This window comes from Triticum urartu, chromosome 2A (assembly GCF_056163025.1).
Source record: "Triticum urartu cultivar PI428250 chromosome 2A, HENAU_Tu73, whole genome shotgun sequence".
Lineage (NCBI taxonomy): Eukaryota > Viridiplantae > Streptophyta > Magnoliopsida > Poales > Poaceae > Triticum > Triticum urartu.
The window spans coordinates 512,505,894-512,530,913 of record NC_141874.1 but is presented as its reverse complement, the minus strand read 5'-3'; the positions used below and the strand labels follow the sequence as shown (position 1 = coordinate 512,530,913).

Sequence of the window (25,020 nt, the reverse complement as noted above, 5' to 3'; positions counted from 1 at the left end):
CTACCCATCTAAATAGCTTCGTTGATTTGTGTGATATGCAAAACAAGAAAGATGTGGACAATGATATTGTTAAATTGAAGCTATTTCCTTTTTCGCTTAGAGATCGTGCTAAAGCTTGGTTTTCGTCTTTGCCTAAAAATAGTATTGATTCTTGGAATACGTGTAAGGATGCTTTTATCTCTAAGTATTTTCCTACCGCTAAGATCATCTCTGTGATGCCCTCGATTCAATCGTACACTAATCATACACGGTGTACGATCAAGATCGAGGACTCACAGGAAGATATCACAACACAACTCTACACTCAAATTAAAATAATACAAGCTTTATATTACAAGCCAGGGGCCTCGAGGGCTCGAATACATAAGCTCGAAAACACAAGAGTCAGTGGAAGCAACATAATCTAAGTACAGACATGAGTTAAACAAGTTTGCCTTAAGAAGGCTAGCATAAAAACAACATCGATCGAAAAGGCAAGGCCTCCTGCCTGGGAGCCTCCTAACTACTCCTAGTCGTCTACGGTCTTCACTTAGTAGTTGGCATCCTCCGGGTAGTAGTAGTCATCAGTGGCGTCGTCTGGCTCCTGGGATCCGTCATCTGGTCGCAACAATCGGGTAGGGGGGAAGAAGTAGCAAAGCAACCGTGAGTACTCATCCAAAGTACTCGCAAGCAAGGATCTACACTACATATGCATTGGTATCAATGAAATGGGCTGTGTATGTGGACTGAACTGCAGAATGCCAGAAGAGAAGGGGAAAGCCTAGCCTATCGAAGACTAGCATCTTCTGGAAACCACCATCTTGCAGCAACAGGGGGAGTAGAGTAGCATAAAGTAAAGTAGCAGTAGTGTTATCAACCTCGGCCAGAGATCCTTTCTCGACTCCCTGCGAGAAAGCAATCCCAGAGCCATACTATCCAGTTATCATCTCATATCCAAGTCTCATCTCCATGTCTCATCTCAAGTATCCAGTTCTAGTTGTATCGATCGGGATACAACTCCAAGTGTCCATTACTGTAGGACAGGCTATTGATAGATGTTTTGTTCCCTGCAGGGGTGCACCAACTTACCCACCACGCTCGATTAACTCCGGCCAGACACACTTTCCTGGGTCATGCCCGGCCTCAGCCAAACAATACGCCGCAACCCGGCCTAGGCTTAATAGAGAGGCCAGCAAGCCGGACTAAACCTATGCCCCCAGGGGTCATGGGCCATCTCCCCGGGAACTCCTGCACGTTGCGTGGGCGGCCGGTGAGCAGACCTAGCTACCTCCTTCAAAAAGGTAGGTGCTTACCGGTCCAACCCGGCGCGCGCCGCTCAGTCGCTGACATCTATTAAGCTTCGGCTGATGTATACGACACAGAACGCCCATACAATGCACACGTGATGGTTAGTGCTATCAGGCCAGAGGCCCCTCGGATCAAATATCCAAATCGTAGTGGATTAGGAACGCGCGGTAACGAGCAGAGACTCACGATCGATGTGACCCCGTCACCCCGTCTCGAGTACTTGCGGCAAGGGCTAAGAATGCCCGGCCATGCCTCGTAAGTATCTCGTGGGCACATTCCAGGTCAACCCGACTCGACATCACTCGCAATTAAACTCGCGCGGGTACCCCTCAGGGTCGACCCGTCTTTAGTAACATGGCTCAGTGTAAAGTCATAGTAACCATAGTAACTGTGTGTCTAACACCAAGGGGAAAACCCAAGGAATCACCCCCGGTGAATCCCACTCGATGTTATCATCAAGGTGAACGTAAGTGGATCCACCCTCGAGGTTCACACTTGAGGGGTTGCACGACAGAGCGGTACTGGAAGTGGTTAAGGAGGAAATCACCCTCGATGACCTCGACGTATAGCTACACTACAGAGATCTCATCAGGAGTGATGTAAGAGGTTCCACCCTCGGCACTCGATGGTAACTCGGCAGAGTTGTACAACTAAGGGGATGATGTGCGGTGTCGGAGCCTGGACATCGATAAGCTATATTCAGGATTTATTTATAAAACTTTTTCATCCGAGATACAGATTAATTTATATGATTTTTCAAAGATAAGCTATATTCAGGATTTATTGAAATTTTGGCTAAGTCTGAGAATTCGTCAGTTTTTAAACATCACTTAGCGGTTTCCCGGAGACGATAGCTATTGTGCTGTACATTCTATGGGTTAGTGCCTTATATCAATTTTGAGCATTTTTCTGCTATCTACATGTTCGTATCACTTTTATCCATATTGGAATTCATTAGCTTGATCATCAACAGCTCTAAAGTAGCTACGAAAATCAAGCTTATTTTCAGTTTTTCAGTTAACTGAACGTTGAACTTTGTGATTTTTGTAGGAATTAATCCACGCATCGAAAGGATTTGGTCCAGTGGGATAAAATGAAGTTTGTCAACTATACTATCTACTCATATTTGTTTTTGGCATGTTAGTAGTTTTTTTGCTGCAGTTTAGGGGTTGTCTATAGGGTTAGTCAATGTGATATTTGTAAAGCTAGCAATAGCTACAGTAACTGAACGTTACTTGAAGCAAAGCGGTAGCAGAGTGCAACGGCGCGGTGCAGGCACTAGGCAACGGCGGCGAGGCCACGCGCGGGCACTAGCAAAGCGGCAGCAGCAGCGGCATCGAGCAGCGCAGCAGCAAGCAGCAAGCGGCGCGGGAGGGCGTGCGCGAGCACGCGACGCACGCACAAGGCGATTCCGCGGCCGGTGAGCTCGCGAACGGGGCGGCCGGGGCGCGGCCACGACCAGAGGGCGCGGGCGGTGAGCGCAAGGCGGCCGATGCGGGGCGGCGGCGGCGGAGCGGGGCCGCAGCCACCAGTGGGCGGGCGGCCGCAGGGCGCAACTGGCCGGCAGAAGCGCGGCCATGTCCTGGCAGGGACGCGCCGGAGCAGGCGCATGGGTCGTGGGGAGGGGGCCAAAGGCGCCCGGGACGCGCGGCGAGCGCGGTTAGAGCCGGGACGAGCGCGTGCGCCGGGCGTGACGGTGCAGCTCTGGGCAGGGGAGGTGGGACGGCGACCTATGGTGTTCGGAGTGAGGGAAACAGAGGGAGGGTTTCGACGGGCGGCTCACCTCGTGGCACAAGGAGGCCGGTGATGGTTTAGTAGCAGGAGGAGTGACCGGAGTCGAAGGCGACGTCGGCGACCGAAGCGGAGGGAGTTGGAGGACGGGGAGGCAGCGGTTGCCCCGTTGGATTCCGGCCCGAGCTCGTCCACGTAGTCGAAGTAGGCGACGAAGGCGGTGCTTCTGGCGTGGCCTCTGGCAACGAGGAGGCCATCGGAGACGGCTACGCCGCCGACGCGTCCATGGCGGAGAGCAGGAAGAAGGGGGAGCTGAGGAGGGAGGCGGAGCAAGAGGGAGAGGAGGGTGGAGTGGGAGTGCATCTGCGAGGGGGAAAGATCTGGGGGACGATGACGAGGCCGAGGGGTCGTTGGCGGCCTTATCCTCCTCCCGCGGCGCTGTCGATGAGGGGGTTCGGCGGCGACCGCGCCCCTGTAGTGATGCGGTCGCGGGAACATGGGAGACAACCGGGGAGGGAGAGTTGGGTTGGCTAGGCCAACCTGGTGTGTCTGGTGGCCAAGCGGCCCAGGGTGAGGAGGGATTTTTTTCCTTTTATTATTTTCTTTATACATCTCTATTTAATTTTAGTGCACTAAAACACTTTACAAAAAAATTCGTTCACAACCATAATTACTTATGGAATATTTGCCACACTTTGAACATTTTATTTTGCGTGTTTAAGAAACTTGAATTTTGGAATTTACTTTGAACTTGAATTTGGATTGCGATTTGGATCAACCGAGGATTAGCAACAATAAGAGTGGTGACGTGGCACCATTAACTTTGGATTACTATAGTTTTAATTATCCGGGCGTTACTATCTCTCTTAGAAACGATATTATGAATTTTAAGCAACTTGATCATGAACATGTTGCACAAGCTTGGTAGAGGATGAAATTAATGATACGTAATTGCCCAACACATGGTTTGAAATTGTGGATGATTATACAAAATTTCTATGCCGGATTGAATTTTGCTTCTAGAAATCTTTTAGATTCGGCCGCAGGAGGCACTTTTATGGAAATCACTTTAGGAGAAGCTACTAAACTCCTAGATAATATTATGGTTAATTATTCTCAATGGCACACTGAAAGATCTACTAATAAGAAAGTGCATGCTATAGAAGAAATTATGTTTTGAGTGGAAAGATGGATGAACTTATGAAATTATTTTCTAATAAAAGTGTTTCTTCTGATCCTAATGATATGCCTTTGTCTACTTTGATTGAGAATAATAATGAATCTATGGATGTGAATGTTGTTGGTAGGAATAATTTTGGTAACAACGCGTATGGAGGAAACTTTAACCCTAGGCCGTATCCTCAACAATTCTTATGGAAATTATAATAAGATGCCCTCTGATTTTGAATCTAATATTAAAGAATTTATTACTTCGCAAAAGAATTTCAATGCTTTGATTGAAGAAAAATTGCTTAAGATTGATGAGTTGGCTAGGAACGTTGATAGAATTTCCCTTGATGTTGATTCTTTGAAACTTAGATCTATTCCACCTAAGCATGATATCAATGAGCCTCTCTAAGCCATGAGAATTTCCATTGATGAGTGCAAAGAAAGAACCGCTAGGATGCGTGCTAAGAAAGATTCCTTATAAGAGCGTGTTCTTCTAGTTTCCATGATAATAAAGATGAAGATCTAAAAGTTATTGATGTGTCCCCTATTAAATCTTTGTTTTGCAATATGAATCTTGATAATGATGGGACTGATTATGATCCACCTTTACCTAGAATGCGTTCCAAAAATTCAGAGTTTTTAGATCTTGATGCTAAATTTGATAAAAGTGGGATTGAAGAGATCAAAACTCTAGATGTTAACGAACCTACTATTTTGGATTTCAAGGAATTTAATTATGATAGCTGCTCTTTGATAGATTGTATTTCCTTGTTGCAATCCGTGCTAAATTCTCCCCATGCTTATAGTCAAAATAAAGCTTTTACCAAACATATCGTTGATGCTTTGATGCAATTTTATGAAGAAAAACTTGAGTTGGAAGTTTCTATCCCTAGAAAACTTTATGATGAGTGGGAACCAACTATTAAAATTAAAATTAAATATCATGAATGCTATGCTTTGTGTGATTTGGGTGCTGGTGTTCCACGATTCCAAAGACTTTATGTGATTTGCTAGGTTTCCGTGATTTCGATGATTGCTCTCTAAACTTGCACCTTGCGGATTCCACTATTAAGAAACCTATGGGAAGAATTAATGATGTTATTATTGTTGCAAATAGGAATTATGTGCCCGTAGATTTTTATTGTTCTTGACATAGATTGCAATCCTTCATGTCTTATCATTCTTGGCAGACCTTTCCTTAGAACGATTGGTGCAATTATTGATATGAAGGAAGGAAATATTAGATTCCAATTTCCATTAAGGAAAGGCATGGAAAACTTTCCTAGAAAGAAAATCAAATTACCTTATGAACCTATTATGAGAGCCACTTATGGATTGCCTATCAAAGATGGCAATACCTGGATCTATCCTTGCTTTTTATGCCTAGCTACGGGCGTTAAACGATAGCGCTTGTTGGGAGGCAACCCAATTTTATTTTTATTACTTGCTTTTTGCTCCTGTTTAGTAATAAATAATTTATCTAGCCTCTGTTTTTGTTGTGTTTTTTTGTGGTTAGTTAGTGTTTGTGTCAAGTAGAACCGTTGGGAAGACTTGGGGAAAGTCTTGTTAATCTTGCTGTAAAAAACAGAAATTTTAGCGCTCACGAGAACTGATGCCATTTTTATTTGGAAAGTTCTATTTAGTTAATTATTTTTGCATATGATTAATAGATAAATTCCTCACGTCCAGAAATTTATTTTAGAATTTTTGGGGTTCCAGATCTCCCGCTAGCTACAGATTACTACAGACTGTTCTGTTTTTGACAGATTCTGTTTTTCGTGTGTTGTTTGCTTATTTTGATGAATCTATGGCTAGTAAAATAGTTTATAAACCATAGAGAAGTTGGAATACAGTAAGTTTAACACCAATATAAATAAATAATGAGTTAATTACAGTACCTTGAAGTGGTGTTTTGTTTTCTTTCGCTAACGGAGCTCATGAGATTTTCTACTTTAAGTTTTGTGTTGTGAAGTTTTCAATTTTTGGGTAAACATTTGATGGATTATGGAACAAGGAGTGGCAAGAGACTAAGCTTGGGGATTCCCATGGCACCCCCAAGATAATCTAAGGACACCTAAAAGACAAAGCTTGGGGATGCCCTGGAAAGCATCCCCTCTTTCGTCTACTTCTATCGGTAACTTTACTTGGAGCTATATTTGTATTCACCACATGATATGTGTTTTGCTTGGAGCGTCTTGTATGATTTGAGTCTTTATTTGTTAGTTTTCCACAATCATATTTTATGTACACACCTTTTGAGAGAGACACACATGATTCGGAAATTATTAGAATACTCTATGTGCTTCACTTATATCTTTTGAGTTATATAGTTTTGCTCTAGTACTTCACTTATATCTTTTAGAGCACGTCGGTGGATTTGTTTTATAGAAACTATTGATCTCTCATGCTTCACTTAGATTATTTTGAGAGTCTTAAATAGCATGGTAATTTGCTTAAATAATCCTAATATGCTAGGTATACAAGATTAGTAAACTTTCTTATGAGTGTGTTGAATACTAAGTGAAGTTTGAAACTTGATAATTGTTTTGAGATATGGAGATGGTGATATTAGAGTTGTGCTAGTTGAGTAGTTGTGAATTTGAGAAATGCTTGTGTTGAAGTTTGTGATTCCCGTAGCATGCACGTATGGTGAACCGTTATGTGATGAATTCGGAGCATGATTTATTTATTGATTGTCTTCCTTATGAGTGGCGGTCGGGGACGAGCGATGGTCTTTTCCTACCAATCTATCCCCCTAGGAGCATGCGTGTAATATTTTGCTTTGATAACTTGTAGATTTTTGCAATAAGTATATGTGTTCTTTATGACTAATGTTGAATCCATGGATCATATGCACTTTTCTTCCTTCCACCATTGCTAGCCTCTCTAATACCCCGCACTTTTCGCCGGTATCATACACCCACCATATACCTTCCTCAAAACAGCCACCATACCTACCTAACATGGCATTTCCTTACCCATTCCGAGATATATTGCCATGCAACTTTCCACCGTTCCATTTATTGTGACACACTTCATCATTGTCATATTGCTTTGCATGATCATGTAATTGACATTGTATTTGTGGCAATGCCACCGTTCATAATTCTTTCATACATGTCACTCTTGATTCATTGCATATCCCGGTACACCGCCGGAGGCATTCACATAGAGTCATATTTTGTTCTAAGTATCGAGTTGTAATTGTTGAGTTGTAAGTAAATAAAAGTGTGATGATCATCATTTTTAGAGCATTGTCCCAAGTGAGGAAATGATGATGGAGACTATGATTCCCCCACAAGTCGGGATGAGACTCCGAGCAAAAAACAAAGAGGCCATAAAAAAGGGAAACGGCCCAAAAAAATATGAGAGAAAAAGAGAGAAGGGACAATGCTACTATCCTTTTACCACACTTGTGCTTCAAAGTAGCACCATGATCTTCATGATAGAGAGTCTCCTATGTTGTCACTTTCATATACTAGTGGGAATTTTACATTATAGAACTTGGCTTGTATATTCCAATGATGGGCTTCCTCAAAATGCCCTAGGTCTTCGTGAGCAAGCAAGTTGGATGCACACCCACTTAGTTTTTTTTGAGCTTTCATATACTTATAGCTCTAGTGCATCCGTTGCATGGCAATCCCTACTCACTCACATTGATATCTATTGATGGGCATCTCCATAGCCCGTTGATACGCCTAGTTGATGTGAGACTATCTTCTCCATTTTTGTCTTCTCCACAACCACCATTCTATTCCACCAATAGTGTTATGTCCATGGCTCACTCTCATGTATTGCGTGAAAATTGAAAAAGTTTGAGAACACTAAAAGTATGAAACAATTGCTTGGCTTGTCATCGGGGTTGTGCATGATTTAAATACTTTGTGTGGTGAAGATAGAGCATAGCCAGACTATATGATTTTGTAGGGATAACTTTCTTTGGCCATGTTATTTTGAGAAGACATAATTGCTTAGCTAGTATGCTTGAAGTATTATTATTTTTATGTCAATATTAAACTTTTATCTTGAATCTTTCGGATCTGAATATTCATGCCACAATTAAGAAGAATTACACTGAAATTATTCCAAGTAGCATTCCACATCAAAAATTCTGTTTTTATCATTTACCTACTCGAGGACGAGCAGGAATTAAGCTTGGGGATGCTTGATACGTCTCCAACGTATATATAATTTTTGATTGCTCCATGCTATATTATCTTCTGTTTTGGACATTATTGGGCTTTATTGACCACTTTAATATTATTTTTGGGACTAACCTATTAACCGAAGGCCCAGCCCAGATTTGCTGTTTTTTGCCTATTTTAGGGTTTCGAAGAAAAGGAATATCAAACGGAGTCCAAACAGAACGAAACCTTCGGGAGCGTGATTTTTGTAACGAACAAGATCCAGGAGACATGGACCCTACGTCAAGCAACCAACAGGAAAGCCACGAGGTAGGGGGCGCGCCTACCCCCCAGGCGCGCCCTCCACCCTCGTGGGCCCCCTGCTGCTCCACCGACGTACTCCATCCTCCTATATATACCTACGTACCCCCAAACAATCAAATAGGGAGCCACAACCCTAATTCCACTGCCGTAACTTTCTGTATCCATGAGATCCCATCTTGGGGCCTGTTCCGGAGCTCCGCCAGAGGGGGCATCGATCACGGAGGGATTCTACATCAACACCATAGCCTCTCCGATGAAGTGTGAGTAGTTTACCTCAGACCTTCGGGTCCATAGTTATTAGCTAGATGGATTCTTCTCTCTTTTTGGATCTCAATACAAAGTTCTCCCCCTCTCTTGTGGAGATCTATTCGATGTAATCTTCTTTTGCGGTGTGTTTGTTGAGACCGATGAATTGTGGGTTTATGATCAAGTTTATCTATGAACAATATTTGAATCTTCTCTGAATTCTTTTATGTATGATTGGTTATCTTTGCAAGTCTCTTCAAATTATCAGTTTGGTTTGGCCTACTAGATTGATCTTTCTTGCAATGGGAGAAGTGCTTAGCTTTGGGTTCAATCTTGTGGTGTCCTTTCCCAGAAACAGTAGGGGCAGCAAGGCATGTATTGTATTGTTGTCATCGAGGATAACAAGATGGGTTTTTTTATCATATTGCATGAATTTATCCCTCTACATCATGTCATCTTGCTTAAAGCGTTACTCTGTTCTCTTGAACTTAATACTCTAGATGCATGCTGGATAGCAGTCGATGTGTGGAGTAATAGTAGTAGATGCAGGCAGGACTCGGTCTACTTGTCTCGGATGTGATGCCTATATACATGATCATACCTAGATATTCTCATAACTATGCTCAATTCTGTAAATTGCTCAACAGTAATTTGTTTACCCACCGTAAAATACTTATGCTCTTGAGAGAAGCTACTAATGAAACCTATGGCCCCCGGGTCCATCTTCATCATATTAATCTTCCAACACTTAGTTATTTCCTTTGCTTTTTTCACTTTGCTTTTATTTTGCTTTGCATATTTATTATAAAAATACCAAAAATATTATCTTATCATATCTATCAGATCTCACTCTCGTAAGTGACCGTGTAGGGATTGGCAACCCCTTATCGCGTTGGTTGTGAGGATTTATTTGTTTTGTGTAGGTGCGAGGGACTCGCGCGTAGCCTCCTACTGGATTGATACCTTGGTTCTCAAAAACTGAGGGAAATACTTACGCTACTTTGTTGCATCACCCTTTCCTCTTCAAGGGAAAACCAACACAGTGCTCAAGAGGTAGCACACACCCACTTAGTTTCTTTTGTTGAGCTTTCATACATTTATAGCTCTAGTGCATCTGTTGCATGGCAATCCCTACTCCTTGCATTGACATCAATTGATGGGCATCTCCATAGCCCGTTGATTAGCCGCGTCAATGTGAGACTTTCTCCTTTTTTGTCTTCTCCACACAACCCCCATCATTATATTCTATTCCACCCATAGTGCCATGTCCATGGCTCACGCTCATGTATTGCGTGAAAGTTGAAAAAAGTTTAAGATTACTAAAGTATGAAACAATTGCTTGGCTTGTCATCGGGGTTGTGCATGATGAGAGCATTTTTGTGTGATGAAAATGAAGCATAGCCAAACTATATGATTTTGTAGGGATAAGCTTTCTTTGGCCATGTTATTTTGAGAAGACATAATTGCTTAGTTAGTATGCTTGAAGTATTATTATTTTTATGTCAATATTAAACTTTTGTCTTGAATCTTATGGATCTGAATATTCTTGCCACAATAAAAAGAATTACATGGATAAATATGTTAGGTAGCATTTCACATCAAAAATTCTGTTTTTATCATTTACCTACTCGAGGACGAGCATGAATTAAGCTTGGGGATGCTTGATACGTCTCCAACGTGTCTATAATTTTTTATTGTTCCATGCTATTATATTATCAACCTTGGATGTTTTATATGCATTTATATGCTATTTTATATGATTTTTGGGACTAACCTATTAACCTAGAGCCCAGTGCCAGTTTCTGTTTTTTTCCTTGTTTTTGAGTTTTACAGAAAAGGAAAATCAAACGGAGTCCAATTGACCTGAAACTTCACGAAACTTATTTTTGGACCAGAAGAAGGCCATGGAGTAAAAGAGTTGGGCCAGAAGAGTCCCGGGCTACCCACGAGGGTGGGGGCGCGCCCACCCCCCTAGGCGCGCCTCCCTACCTCGTGGACAGCCCGGAGACCCCCCTGACTTGTTCTCGACGCCAAAACCTCTTATATATACTGAAACTTCCAAAAAGAAACCTAGATCGGGAGTTCTGTCGCCGCAAGCCTCTGTAGCCACTGAAAACCAATCTAGACCCGTTTCGGCACCTTGCCGGAGGGCGGAATCCCTCTCCGGTGGCCATCTTCACCATCCCGGCACTCTCCATGACGAGGAGGGAGTAGTTCACCCTCGGGGCTGAGGGTATGTACCAGTAGCTATGTGTTTGATCTCTCTCTCTCATGTTCTTGATATGGCATGATCTTGATGTATCGCGAGCTTTGCTATTATAGTTGGATCTTATGATGTTTCTTCCCCTCTACTCTCTTGTAATGGATTGAGTTTTCCCTTTGAAGTTATCTTATCGGATTGAGTCTTTAAGGATTTGAGAACACTTGATGTATGTCTTGCATGTGCTTATCTGTGGTGACAATGGGATATTCATGTGATCCACTTGATGTATGTTTTGGTGATCAACTTGCGAGTTCTGTGACCTCGTGAACTTATGCATAGGGGTTGGCACACGTTTTCGTCTTGACTCTCCGGTAGAAACTTTGGGGCACTCTTTGAAGTTCTTTGTGTTGGTTGAATAGATGAATTTGAGATTGTGCGATGCATATCGTATAACCATACCCACGGATACTTGAGGTGACATTGGAGTATCTAGGTGACATTAGGGTTTTGGTTGATTTGTGTCCTAAGGTGTTATTCTAGTACGAACTCTAGGATAGACTGAACGGAAAGAACAGCTTCATGTTATTTTACTACGGACTCTTGAATAGATCGATCAGAAAGAATAACTTTGGGGTGGTTTCGTACCCTACAATAATCTCTTCGTTTGTTTTCCGCTATTAGTGACTTTGGAGTGACTCTTTGTTGCATGTTGAGGGATTGTTATATGATCCAATTATGTTATTATTGTTGAGAGAACTTGCACTAGTGAAAGTATGAACCCTAAGCCTTGTTTCAACGCATTGCAATACCGTTTTCGCTCACTTTTATCATTAGTGACCTTGCTGTTTTTATATTTTCAGATTACAAAAACCTATATCTACCATCCATATTGCACTTGTATCACAATCTCTTCGCCGAACTAGTGCACCTATACAATTTACCATTGTATTGGGTGTGTTGGGGACACAAGAGACTCTTTGTTATTTGGTTGCAGGGTTGTTTGAGAGAGACCATCTTCATCCTACGCCTCCCACGGATTGATAAACCTTAGGTCATCCACTTGAGGGAAATTTGCTACTGTCCTACAAACCTCTACACTTGGAGGCCCAACAACGTCTACAAGAAGAAGGTTGTGTAGTAGACATCATAGTGTTGATCATAACACCTCTATTAAGATGCTTAAAGAAGTTATTTTTTCGAGGTTTGGAGTCCCTAGATATTTAATGACTGATGGTGGTTCACATTTTATTCATGGTGCATTTCGTAAAATGCTTGCTAAGTATGATGTTAATCATAGAATTGCATCCCCATATCACCCACAATCTAGTGGTCAAGTAGAACTGAGTAATAGAGAGCTTAAATTAGTTTTGCAAAAGACTGTTAATAGATCTAGAAAGAATTGGTCAAAGAAACTTGATGATGCATTATGGGCCTATAGAACTGCATATAAAAATCCTATGGGTATGTCTCCGTATAAGATGGTTTATGGAAAAGCATGTCACTTACCTCTCGAACTAGAACATAAGGCATATTGGGACATTAAAGAGCTCAATTATGACTTCAAATTTGCTGGTGAGAAGAGGCTATTTGACATTAGCTCACTTGATGAATGGAGAACCCAGGCATATGAGAATGACAAACTGTTTAAAGAAAAAGTTAAAAGATGGCATGACAAAAGGATACAAGAACGTGAGTTTAATGTAGGTTATTATGTTCTACTATACAACTCTCGTTTAAGATTTTTTGCAGGAAAACTCCTCTCTAAATGGGAAGGTCCTTACGTTATCGAGGAGGTCAATTGTTCCGGTGCCATAAAAATCAACAACTTCGAAGGCACAAATCCGAGGGTGGTGAACGGTCAAAGAATCAAACATTATATCTCAGGTAATCCTATAAGTGTTGAGACTAATGTTATTGAAACCATAACCCGGGAGGAGTATATAAGGGACACCTTCCAGAAGGTTTCAGCCTCCGAAAAGGAAGAGGTATCTGGTACGGTAAGTAAACCGACTCCAAAACAGTTCTAATAGCAATTTTCTCCGTTTTGGAATATTTAAGAAAATAAGAAAATAAGAAGCAGTCCGGAAAGGACACGAGGCGTCCACGAGGGTGGAGGGCACGCCCTACCCCCCTGGGCGCGCCTCCTGCCTCATGGGCACCTCATGTGCCCTCCGGACTCCGTTTTCATGCACGATACTCCTTTTGGTCCGTAAAAATTCATTATATAATCTCCCGAAGGTTTTGACCACCGTACCACGCAATTATCTCCTGTTTTTGTTTTGAGTTGTCTCTACCGCAGATCAGAGCAAGATGTCTTCTCAAGAGTCAGTCGGGGAGAGCTAGGTGTCTCATCTGACACCGGGACCAGGAGAAAACAGTGATGCTGACCACTTTGGGCCATCAATGGAGGAAGAGATGGATGCCGACTTGAAAAGGATAGATGCCATGGAAGAGGATCAAGAAGTTACTTCCCATTTCCGAACCGGATTCACGATGGGGGTGTTGGGGAACGTTGCCGAAAACAAAAAATTTCCTACGGTTTCACCAAGATCCATCTATGAGTTCATCTAGCAACGAGTGATCGGATTGCATCTACATACCTTTGTAGGTCACGCGTGGAAGCGTTCAAAGAACGGGGATGAGGAAGTCGTACTCGACGTGATCCAAATCACCGGAGATCCTAGTGCCGAACGGACGGCACTTCCGTGTTCAACACATGTACGGTCAGCATGACGTCTCCTCCTTCTTGATCCAGCAAGGGGGAAGGAGAGGTTGATGAAGATCCAGCAGCACGACGGCGTGGTGGTGGATGCAGGGGTCACCGCAGCAGGGCTTCGCCATTCTACTGTGAGAGGGAGAGGTGTAGCAGGGGACAGGGAGGCGCCAAGACTCAAGGGTGCGGCTGCCCCTCCCTCCCCCCCTTTATATAGGCTCCCTTAGGGGGGGGGCCGGCCCTGGAGATCAGATCTCCCAAGGGGGGCGGCGGCCAGGGGGGTAGAGTACCCCCCAAGGCAAGTGGGGCGCCCCCCACCCTAGGGTTTCCAACCCTAGGCGTGGGGGGTGGGCCAAGGGGGCGCACCAGCCCACTATGGGTTGGTTCCCCTCCCCACTTCAGCCCATGGGGCCCTCCGGGATGGGTGGCCCCACCCGGTGGACCCCCGGGACCCTTCCGGTGGTCCCGGTACAATACCGGTGACCCCCGAAACTCTCCCGATGGCCGAAACTGCACTTCCTATATATAATTCTTCACCTCCGGACCATTCCGGAACTCCTCGTGACGTTCGGGATCTCATCCGGGACGCCGAACAACTTTCGGGTTACTGCATATTATATCTCTACAACCCTAGCGTCACCGAACCTTAAGTGTGTAGACCCTACGGGTTCGGGAGACATGTAGACATGACCGAGATGGCTCTCCGGTCAATAACCAATAGCGGGATCTGGATACCCATGTTGGCTCCCACATGCTCCTCGATGATCTCATCGGATGAAGCACGATGTCGAGGATTCAAGCAACCCCGTATACAATTCCCTTTGTCAATCGGTACGTTACTTGCCCGAGATTTGATCGTCGGTATCCCAATACCTCGTTCAATCTCGTTACCGGCAACTCACTTTACTCGTACCGTAATGCATGATCCCGTGACCAGACACTTGGTCACTTTGAGCTCATTATGATGATGCATTACCGAGTGGGCCCAGACATACCTCTCCGTTATACGGAATGACAAATCCCAGTCTTGATCCGTGTCAACCCAACAGACACTTTTGGAGATACCCGTAGTATACCTTTATAGTCACCCAGTTACGTTGTGACGTTTGGTACACCCATAGCACTCCTACGGCATCCGGGAGTTACACGATCTCATGGTCTAAGGAAAAGATACTTAACATTGGAAAAACTCTAGCAAACGAACTATACGATCTTGTGCTAAGTTTAGGATTGGGTCTTGTCCATCACATCATTCTCCTAATGATGTGATCTCGTTATCAATGACATTCAATGTCCATAGTCAGGAAACCATGACTATCTATTGATCAACGAGCTAGTCAACTAGAGGCTTACTAGGGACATGTTGGTGTCTATGTATTCACACATGTATTACGATTTCCGGATAACACAATTATAGCATGAATAAAAGACAATTATCATGAACAAGGAAATATAATAATAATCCTTTTATTATTGCCTCTAGGGCATATTTCCAACAGTCTCCCACTTGCACTAGAGTCAATAATCTAGTTACATTGTGATGAATCGAACACCCATGGAATTCTGGTGTTGATCATGTTTTGCTCTAGGGAGAGGTTTAGTCAACGGATCTGCTACATTCAGGTCCGTATGTACCTTACAAATATCTATGTCTCCATCTTGAACATTTTCACAAATGGAGTTGAAGCGACGCTTGATGTGCCTTGTCTTCTTGTGAAACCTGGGCTCCTTGGCAAGTGCAATAGCTCCAGTGTTGTCACAGAAGAGTTTGATCGGCCCCGACGCATTGGGTATGACTCCTAGGTCGATGATGAACTCCTTCACCCAAATTGCTTCATGCGCTGCCTCCGAGGCTGCCATGTACTCCGCTTCACATGTAGATCCCGCCACGACGCTCTGCTTGCAACTGCACCAGCTTACTGCCCCACCATTCAAAATATACACGTATCCGGTTTGTGACTTAGAGTCATCCAAATCTGTGTCAAAGCTAGCGTCGACGTAACCCTTTACGACGAGCTCTTCGTCACCTCCATAAATGAGAAACATTTCCTTAGTCCTTTTCAGGTACTTCAGGATATTCTTGACCGCTGTCCAGTGTTCCTTGCCGGGATTACTTTGGTACCTACCTACCAAACTTACGACAAGGTTTACATCAGGTCTGGTACATAGCATGGCATACATAATAGAACCTATGGCTGAGGCATAGGGGATGACACTCATCTCGTCTATATCTTCTGCCGTGTTCGGACATTGAGCTGAGCTCAATTTCACACCTTGTAACACAGGCAAGAACCCCTTTTTAGACTGATCCATATTGAACTTCTTCAATATCTTATCAAGGTATGTGCTTTGTGAAAGACCTATGAGGCGTCTTGATCTATCTCTATAGATCTTGATGCCTAATATATAAGCAGCTTCTCCAAGGTCCTTCATTGAAAAACTCTTATTCAAGTAGGCCTTAATGCTGTCCAAAAGCTCTATACCATTTCCCATCAAAAGTATGTCATCTACATATAATATGAGAAATGCTACAGAGCTCCCACTCACTTTCTTGTAAACGCAGGCTTCTCCATAAGTATGCATAAACCCAAACGCTTTGATCATCTCATCAAAGCGAATGTTCCAACTCCGAGATGCTTGCACCAGCCCATAAATCGAGCGTTGGAGCTTGCACACCTTGTCAGCATTCTTAGGATCGACAAAACCTTCCGGCTGCATCATATACAATTCTTCCTTAAGGAAACCATTAAGGAATGCCGTTTTGACGTCCATTTGCCATATCTCATAATCATAAAATGCGGCAATTGCTAACATGATTCGGACGGACTTCAGCTTCGCTACCGGTGAGAAAGTCTCATCGTAGTCAACCCCTTGAACTTGTCGATAACCCTTAGCGACAAGCCGAGCTTTATAGATGGTCACATTACCATCCGCGTCTGTCTTCTTCTTAAAGATCCATTTATTTTCTATGGCTCGCCACTCAACGGGCAAGTCAGTTAAAGTCCATACTTCATTTTCATACATGGATCCTATCTCGGATTTCATGGCTTCCAGCCATTTGTTGGAATCCGGGCCCGCCATCGCTTCTTCATAGTTCGAAGGTTCACTGTTGTCTAACAACATGATTTCCAAGATAGGGTTGCCGTACCACTCTGGTGCGGAACGTGTCCTTGTGGACCTACGAAGTTCAGTAGCAACTTGATCTGAAGTTTCATGATCATCATCATCAACTTCCTCTCTAGTCGGTGCAGGCACCTCAGGAACATTTTCTTGAGTTGCGCCATTTTCCGGTTCAAGAGGTAATACTTCATCAAGTTCTACTTTCCTCCCACTTACTTCTTTTGAGAGAAACTCCTTCTCTAGAAAGGATCCATTCTTGGCAACAAAGATCTTGCCTTCGGATCTGAGGTAGAAGGTATACCCAATAGTTTCTTTAGGGTATCCTATGAAGACGCATTTTTCCGACTTGGGTTCGAGCTTTTCAGGTTGAAGTTTCTTGACATAAGCATCGCATCCCCAAACTTTTAGAAACGACAGCTTAGGTTTCTTCCCAAACCATAACTCAAACGGTGTCGTCTCAACGGATTTTGACGGAGCCCTATTTAAAGTGAATGCGGCAGTCTCTAAAGCATAGCCCCAAAAAGATAGCGGTAAATCGGTAAGAGACATCATAGATCGCACCATATCTAATAGAGTGCGATTACGACGTTCGGACACACCATTACGCTGAGGTGTTCCAGGCGGCGTGAGTTGTGAAACTATTCCATATTTTCTGAAGTGTGTGCCAAATTCGTGACTCAAGTATTCTCCTCCACGATCTGATCGCAGGAACTTGATTTTCCTGTCACGTTGATTCTCAACCTCACTCTGAAATTCCTTGAACCTTTCAAAGGTCTTAGACTTGTGTTTCATCAAGTAGACATACCCATATCTACTCAAGTCATCAGTGAGGGTGAGAACATAACGATAACCACCGCGAGCCTCAACACTCATTGGACCGCACACATCAGTATGTATGATTTCCAGTAAGTTGGTTGCTTGCTCCATTGTTCCTGAGAACGGAGTCTTGGTCATTTTACCCATGAGGCATGGTTCTCATGTGTCAAATGATTCGTAATCAAGATACACTAAAAGTCCATCTGCATGGAGCTTCTTCATGCGTTTGACACCTATGTGACCAAGGCGGCAGTGCCACAAGTATGTGGGACTATCATTATCAACCTTACATCTTTTGGTACTCACACTATGAATATGTGTAGCATTACGCTCGAGATTCATTAAGAATAAACCATTCACCATCGGAGCATGACCCTAAAACATATCTCTCATATAAATAGAACAACCATTATTCTCGGATTTAAATGAGTAGCCATCTCGTATTAAACGAGATCCTGATACAATGTTCATGCTCAAACTTGGTACTAAATAACAATTATTGAGGTTCAAAACTAATCCCATAGGTAAATGTAGAGGTAGTGTGCCGACGGCGATCACATCGACCTTGGAACCATTCCCGACGCGCATCGTCACCTCGTCCTTCGCCAGTCTCTGCTTATTCCGCAACTCCTGCTTTGAGTTACAAATGTGAGCAACTGCACCGGTATCAAATACCCAGGAGCTACTACGAGTACTGGTAAGGTACACATCAATTACATGTATATCACATATACCTTTTGTTTTGCCGGCCTTCTTGTCCGCTAAGTATTTGGGGCAGTTTCGCTTCCAGTGACCACTTTCCTTGCAATAAAAGCACTCAGTCTCGGGCTTGGGTCCATTCTTTGGCTTCTTCCCGGCAGCTTGCTTGCCGAGCGCGGCAACTCCCTTGCCGTCCTTCTTGAAGTTTTTCTTACCCTTGCCTTTCTTGAACTTAGTGGTTTTATTCACCGTCAACACTTGATGTTCCTTTTTGACTTCTACCTCTGCTGATTTCAGCATTGCAAATACTTCAGGAATGGTCTTTTCCATCCCCTACATATTGAAGTTCATCACAAAGCTCTTATAGCTTGGTGGAAGCGACTGAAGGATTCTGTCAATGACCGCGTCATCCGGGAGATTAACTCCCAGCTGAGTCAAGCGGTTATGTAACCCTGACATAGTGAGTATGTGCTCACTGACAGAACTATTTTCCTCCATCTTACAGCTGAAGAACTTGTCGGAGACTTCATATCTCTCGACCCGGGCATGAGCTTGAAAAACCATTTTCAGCTCTTCGAACATCTCATATGCTCCGTGTCTCTCAAAATGCTTTTGGAGCCCCGGTTCTAAGCTGTAAAGCATGCCGCACTGAACGAGGGAGTAATCATTGGTACGTGTCTGCCAAGCATTCATAACGTCTTGTTCTGCAGGGAGAACAGGTGCGTCACCTAGCGGTGCTTCTAGGACATAATCTTTCTTGGCAGCTATGAGGATGATCCTCAGGTTCCGGACCCAGTCCGTATAGTTGCTGCCATCGTCTTTCAGCTTGGTTTTCTCTAGGAACGCATTGAAGTTGAGGACAATGTTGGCCATTTGATCTACAATACATGTTGTAAAGATTTTAGACTAAGTTCATGATAATTAAGTTCATCTAAGTCAAATTGTTCAATGAACTCCCACTCAGATAGACATCCCTCCAGTCATCTAAGTATAATATGATCCGAGTTAACTAGTCTGTGTCCAATCATCACGTGAGATGGACTAGCCAACATCGGTGAACATTTTCATGTTGATCGTATCTTCTATACGACTCATGCTCGACCTTTCGGTCTTCTGTGTTCCGAGGCCATGTCTGTACATGCTAGGCTCGTCAAGTCAACCTAAGTATTTGCATGTGTAAATCTGTCTTACACCCGTTGTATGTGAACGTTGGAATCTATCACACTCGATCATCACGTGGTGCTTCGAAACAACGAACTGTCGCAACGGTGCACAGTTAGGGGGAACACTTTCTTGAAATTATTATGAGGGATCATCTTATTTACTACCGTCGTTCTAAGTAAACAAGATGCAAAAACATGATAAACATCACATGCAATCAAATAATAATAGTGACATGATATGGCCAATATCACATAGCTCCTTTGATCTCCATCTTGGGGCTCCATGATCATCTTGTCACCGGCATGACACCATGATCTCCATCATCATGATCTCCATCATCGTGTCTCCATGAAGTTGCTCGCCAACTATTACTTCTACTACTATGGCTAACACGTTTAGCAATAAAGTAAAGTAATTTACATGGCGTTTCCCAATGACACGCAGGTCATACAAAAAATTAAAGACAACTCCTATGGCTCCTACCGGTTGTCATACTCATTAACATGCAAGTCGTGATTCCTATTACAATAGCATGAACATCTCATACATCACATATATATCATTCATCATTCATCACAACTTTGGCCATATCACATCACAAAACACTTGCTGCAAAAACAAGTTAGACGTCCTCTAATTGTTGTTGCAAGTATTATGTGGCTGCAATAGGGTTCTAGCAAGAACGTTTTCTTACCTACGTGAAAGCCACAACGTGATTTGTCAACTTCTATTTACCCTTCATAAGGACCCTTTTCATCGAATCCGCTCCAACTAAAGTGGGAGAGACAGACACCCGCCAGCCACCTTGTGCAACTAGTGCATGTCAGTCGGTGGAACCGGTCTCACGTAAGCGTACGTGTAAGGTTGGTCCGGGCCGCTTCATCCCACAATACCGTTGAAGCAAAATAAGACTAGTAGCGGCAAGAAAGTTGACAACATCTACGCCCACAACAAATTGTGTTCTACTCGTGCAAAAAGAACTACGCATAGACCTAGCTCATGATGCCACTGTTGGGGAACGTTGCAGAAAACAAAAAATTTCCTACGGTTTCACCAAGATCCATCTATGAGTTCATCTAGCAACGAGTGATTGGATTGCATCTACATACCTTTGTAGATCACGCGCAGAAGCGTTCAAAGAACGGGGATGAGGAAGTCGTACTCGACGTGATCCAAATCACCAGAGATCCTAGTGCCGAACGGACGGCACCTCCGTGTTCAACACACGTACGGTCAGCGTGACGTCTCCTCCTTCTTGATCCAGCAAGGGGGAAGGAGAGGTTGATGAAGATCCAGCAGCACGACGGCGTGGTGGTGGATGCAGGGGTCACCGCAGCAGGGCTTCGTCGTTCTACTGTGAGAGGGAGAGGTGTAGCAGGGGAGAGGGAGGCGCCAAGACTCAAGGGTGCGGCTGCCCCTCCCTCCCCCCTTTTATATAGGCCCCCTAGGGGGGGCACCGGCCCTGGAGATCAGATCTCCCAAGGGGGGTGGCGGCCAGGGGGTGGAGTACCCCCCAAGGCAAGTGGGGCGCCCCCCCCCCCACCCTAGGGTCTCCAACCCTAGGCGCAGGGGATGGGCCAAGGGGGGCACACCAGCCCACTATGGGCTGGTTCCCCTCCCCACTTCAGCCCATGGGGCCCTCCGGGATGGGTGGCCCCACCCGGTGGACCCCCGGGACCCTTCCGGTGGTCCTGGTACAATACCGGTGACCCCCGAAACTCTCCCGATGGCTGAAACTGCACTTCCTATATATAATTCTTCACCTCCGGACCATTCCGGAACTCCTCGTGACGTCCGGGATCTCATCCGGGACTCCGAACAACTTTCGGGTTACTGCATATTATATCTCTACAACCCTAGCATCACCGAACCTTAAGTGTGTAGACCCTACGGGTTCGGGAGACATGTAGACATGACCGAGATGGCTCTCCGGTCAATAACCAACAGTGGGATCTAGATACCCATGTTGGCTCCCACATGCTCCTCGATGATCTCATCGGATGAACCACGATGTCGAGGATTCAAGCAACCCCGTATACAATTCCCTTTGTCAATCGGTACGTTACTTGCCCGAGATTCGATCGTCGGTATCCCAATACCTCATTCAATCTCGTTACCAGCAAGTCACTTTACTCATACCGTAATGCATGATCTCATGACCAGACACTTGGTCACTTTGAGCTCATTATGATGATGCATTACCGAGTGCGCCCAGAGATACCTCTCTGTTATATGGAGTGACAAATCCCAGTCTTGATCCGTGTCAACCCAACAGACACTTTCGGAGATACCCATAGTATACCTTTATAGTCACCCAGTTACGTTGTGACGTTTGGTACACCCAAAGCACTCCTACGGCATCCGGGAGTTACACGATCTCATGGTCTAAGGAAAAGATACTTGACATTGGAAAAACTCTAGCAAACGAACTATACGATCTTGTGCTAAGTTTAGGATTGGGTCTTGTCCATCACATCATTCTCCTAATGATGTGATCTCGTTATCAATGACATTCAATGTCCATAGTCAGGAAACCATGACTATCTATTGATCAACGAGCTAGTCAACTAGAGGCTTACTAGGGACATGTTGGTGTCTATGTATTCACACATGTATTACGATTTCCGGATAACACAATTATAGCATGAATAAAAGACAATTATCATGAACAAGGAAATATAATAATAATCCTTTTATTATTGCCTCTAGGGCATATTTCCAACAGGGGGAGCTACAGAGCTCAGCTATTCCAAACTTGGTCATCCCTTCCAATGTTAGATTTCTTTCTTATGAAAATATGAAAAAGAGTGTTACTTTTTCTCCCGCAGCTATGCAACATCCAGGGGTGAAAGGAGCTTTAGCTGTCACGGGAAAGCTCCATAAGGAAATAATGGACCTCAAGCAACAAGTTAATAAGCTCGAGGAAGGGAATCGCATCCTGAGGGGCCTCATCGCCAAGAATATCACATCACCACCTCCGAAGAAATAGACATAAATACATGGGTATGGGCACTCCCCTTGGCAACTGCCATGCTTGGGGGAGTGCCCCGGTATCGTATCACCATCACACTCCTATCTTTACCGTTTTTCTTAGTTCGATCCTTTTGGTTATATCTTGATCTAGTAGAATAAAGTTTAGTATGATCTAGTTTTGGGTTTTGCTTTATTATCCTTCTATGTAATCGAGTCCGTGAGCTATATATAATAAAGATTAGTTCTGAGTCAAGGGCTTGGCTATCTTGCTATGATATGAGGGAATAAAAGTAAGAATAAAAAGAAATAAAGATATCATATTGATCTTATGGAGAGTAATGACTTCACATATAAAAAGTATGATGAATAAAAGTTGTTGAGAGTTGACAAACATAGTTTTGGTCATCGTTGCAATTAATAGGAAGTAATAAAGAAAGAGAGGTTTTCACATATAAATATACTATCTTGGACATCTTTTATGATTGTGAGCACTCATTAAAATATGACATGCTAAAAAGTTGATGTTGGACAAGGAAGACAACGTAATGGGTTATGTTTTCTTACATCCGAAATAAATTATATTGTCATGGATCATCCAACATGTTGAGATTGCCTTTCCCCCTCATGCTAGCCAAATTCTTTGCACCAAGTAGAGATACTACTTGTGCTTACAAATATCCTTAAACCCAGTTTTGCCATGAGAGTCTACCATATCTACCTATGGATTGAGTAAGATCCTTCAAGTAAGTTGTCATTGTTGCAAGCAATAAAAATTTCTCTCTAAATATGTATGATCTATTAGTTTGGAGAAAATAAGCTTTATACGACCTTGTGATGTGGAAGAAATAAAAGCGACGGACTGCATAATAAAGGTCCATATCACAAGTGGCAATATAAAGTGACGTTCTTTTGCATTAAGATTTCGTGCATCCAACCATAAAAACACATGACAACCTCCACTTCCCTCTGCGAAGGGCCTATCTTTTATTTTTGTCTTATACTTTATACAAGAGTCATGGTGATCTTCACCTTTCCTTTTTACATTTTATCCTTTGGCAAGCATTGCGTGTTGGAAAGGTCCTAATATATATAGCTAATTGGATGTGGGTTTTCATAAACTATTATTATTGACATTACCATTGAGGTTAAAGGTTGGGAGGCAAAACTATAAGCCCCTATCTTTCTCTGTGTCCAATTAAAGCTTCATACTCATAAGTACTGCGTGAGTGTTAGCAATTGTGAAAGACTAAATGATAGTTGAGTATGTGGACTTGCTGAAAAGCTCTTATATTGACTCTTTCCGATGTTATGATAAATTGCAATTGCTTCAATGACTGAGATTATAGTTTGTTAGTTTTCAACGAAGTTTCTAATTCATACTTCCCATTGTGAATAGATTGTTACTTTAGCATAAGAAATCATATGACAATATATATATGTTGTTGTTCTAAGAATGATCATGATGCCCTCATGTCCGTATTTTATTTTATCGACACCTCTATCTCTAAACATGTCAACATATTTTTCTATATCGGCTTCCGCTTGAGGACAAGAGATGTCTAAGCTTGGGGGAGTTGATACGTCCATTTTGCATCATGCTTTTATATTGATATTTATTGCATTATGGGCTGTTATTAAACATTATGTCACAATACTTATGCCTATTCTCTCTTATTTTACTAGGTTTGCACGGAGAGGGAGAATGCCGGCAGCTGGAATTCTGGGCTGGAAAAGGAGAAAATATTATAGACCTATTCTGCACAACTCCAAAAGTCCTAAAACTCCATGGAAGTCAGTTTTGGAATATATAAAAAATATTGGACGAATAAAGCACCAGAGGGGGGCCACCCACCATCCACGAGGGTGGGGTCGCGCCCTACCCCCTGGCCGCGCCCTCCTATCTCGTGGGCCCCCTAGCAAGCCTCCGGTGCCCATCTTTGGCTATATGAAGTCTTTCACCCTGGAAAAAAATCATAAGAAAGCTTTCGGGACGAAGCGTTGCCGCCACGAGGCGGAACCTTGGCGGAACCAATCTAGGGCTCCGGCGGAACTGTTCTGCCAGGGAAACATCCCCTCGGGAGGGAGATATCTTCACCATCATCATCACCATCGACCCTCTCATCGAGAGGGGGTCAATCTCCACCAACATCTTCACCAGCACCATCTCCTCTCAAACCCTAGTACATCTCTAGTATCCAATCTTTGTCCCAATTGCTAGTAGTGTTGATTACTCCTTGTAGTTGATGCTAGTTGGTTTATTTGGTGCAAGATCGTATGTTCATATCCTTTATGCATATTAATACCCCTCTAATTATGAAAATGAATATGATTTGTGAGTAGTTACGTTTGTTCCTAAGGACATGGGAGAAGTCTTGCTATAATTAGTCATGTGAATTTGGTATTCATTCGATATTTTGATGAGATGTATGTTGTCTCTCCTCTAGTGGTGT

The 25,020-nt window shown here is 43.4% G+C and overlaps 1 long non-coding RNA gene across 1 annotated transcript; it reads right to left on the bottom strand.

Moving 5' to 3' along the window:
- Positions 1 to 309: 309 nt before the first annotated feature.
- Positions 310 to 3,522, bottom strand: LOC147985679 (uncharacterized). Its single transcript, XR_015616819.1, has 2 exons — positions 3,071 to 3,522; positions 310 to 597 (listed from the first exon to the last, which is right to left on the bottom strand). It is a non-coding gene; the product is annotated as an uncharacterized LOC147985679 (long non-coding RNA).
- Between the last annotated feature and the right edge of the window lie 21,498 nt (positions 3,523 to 25,020).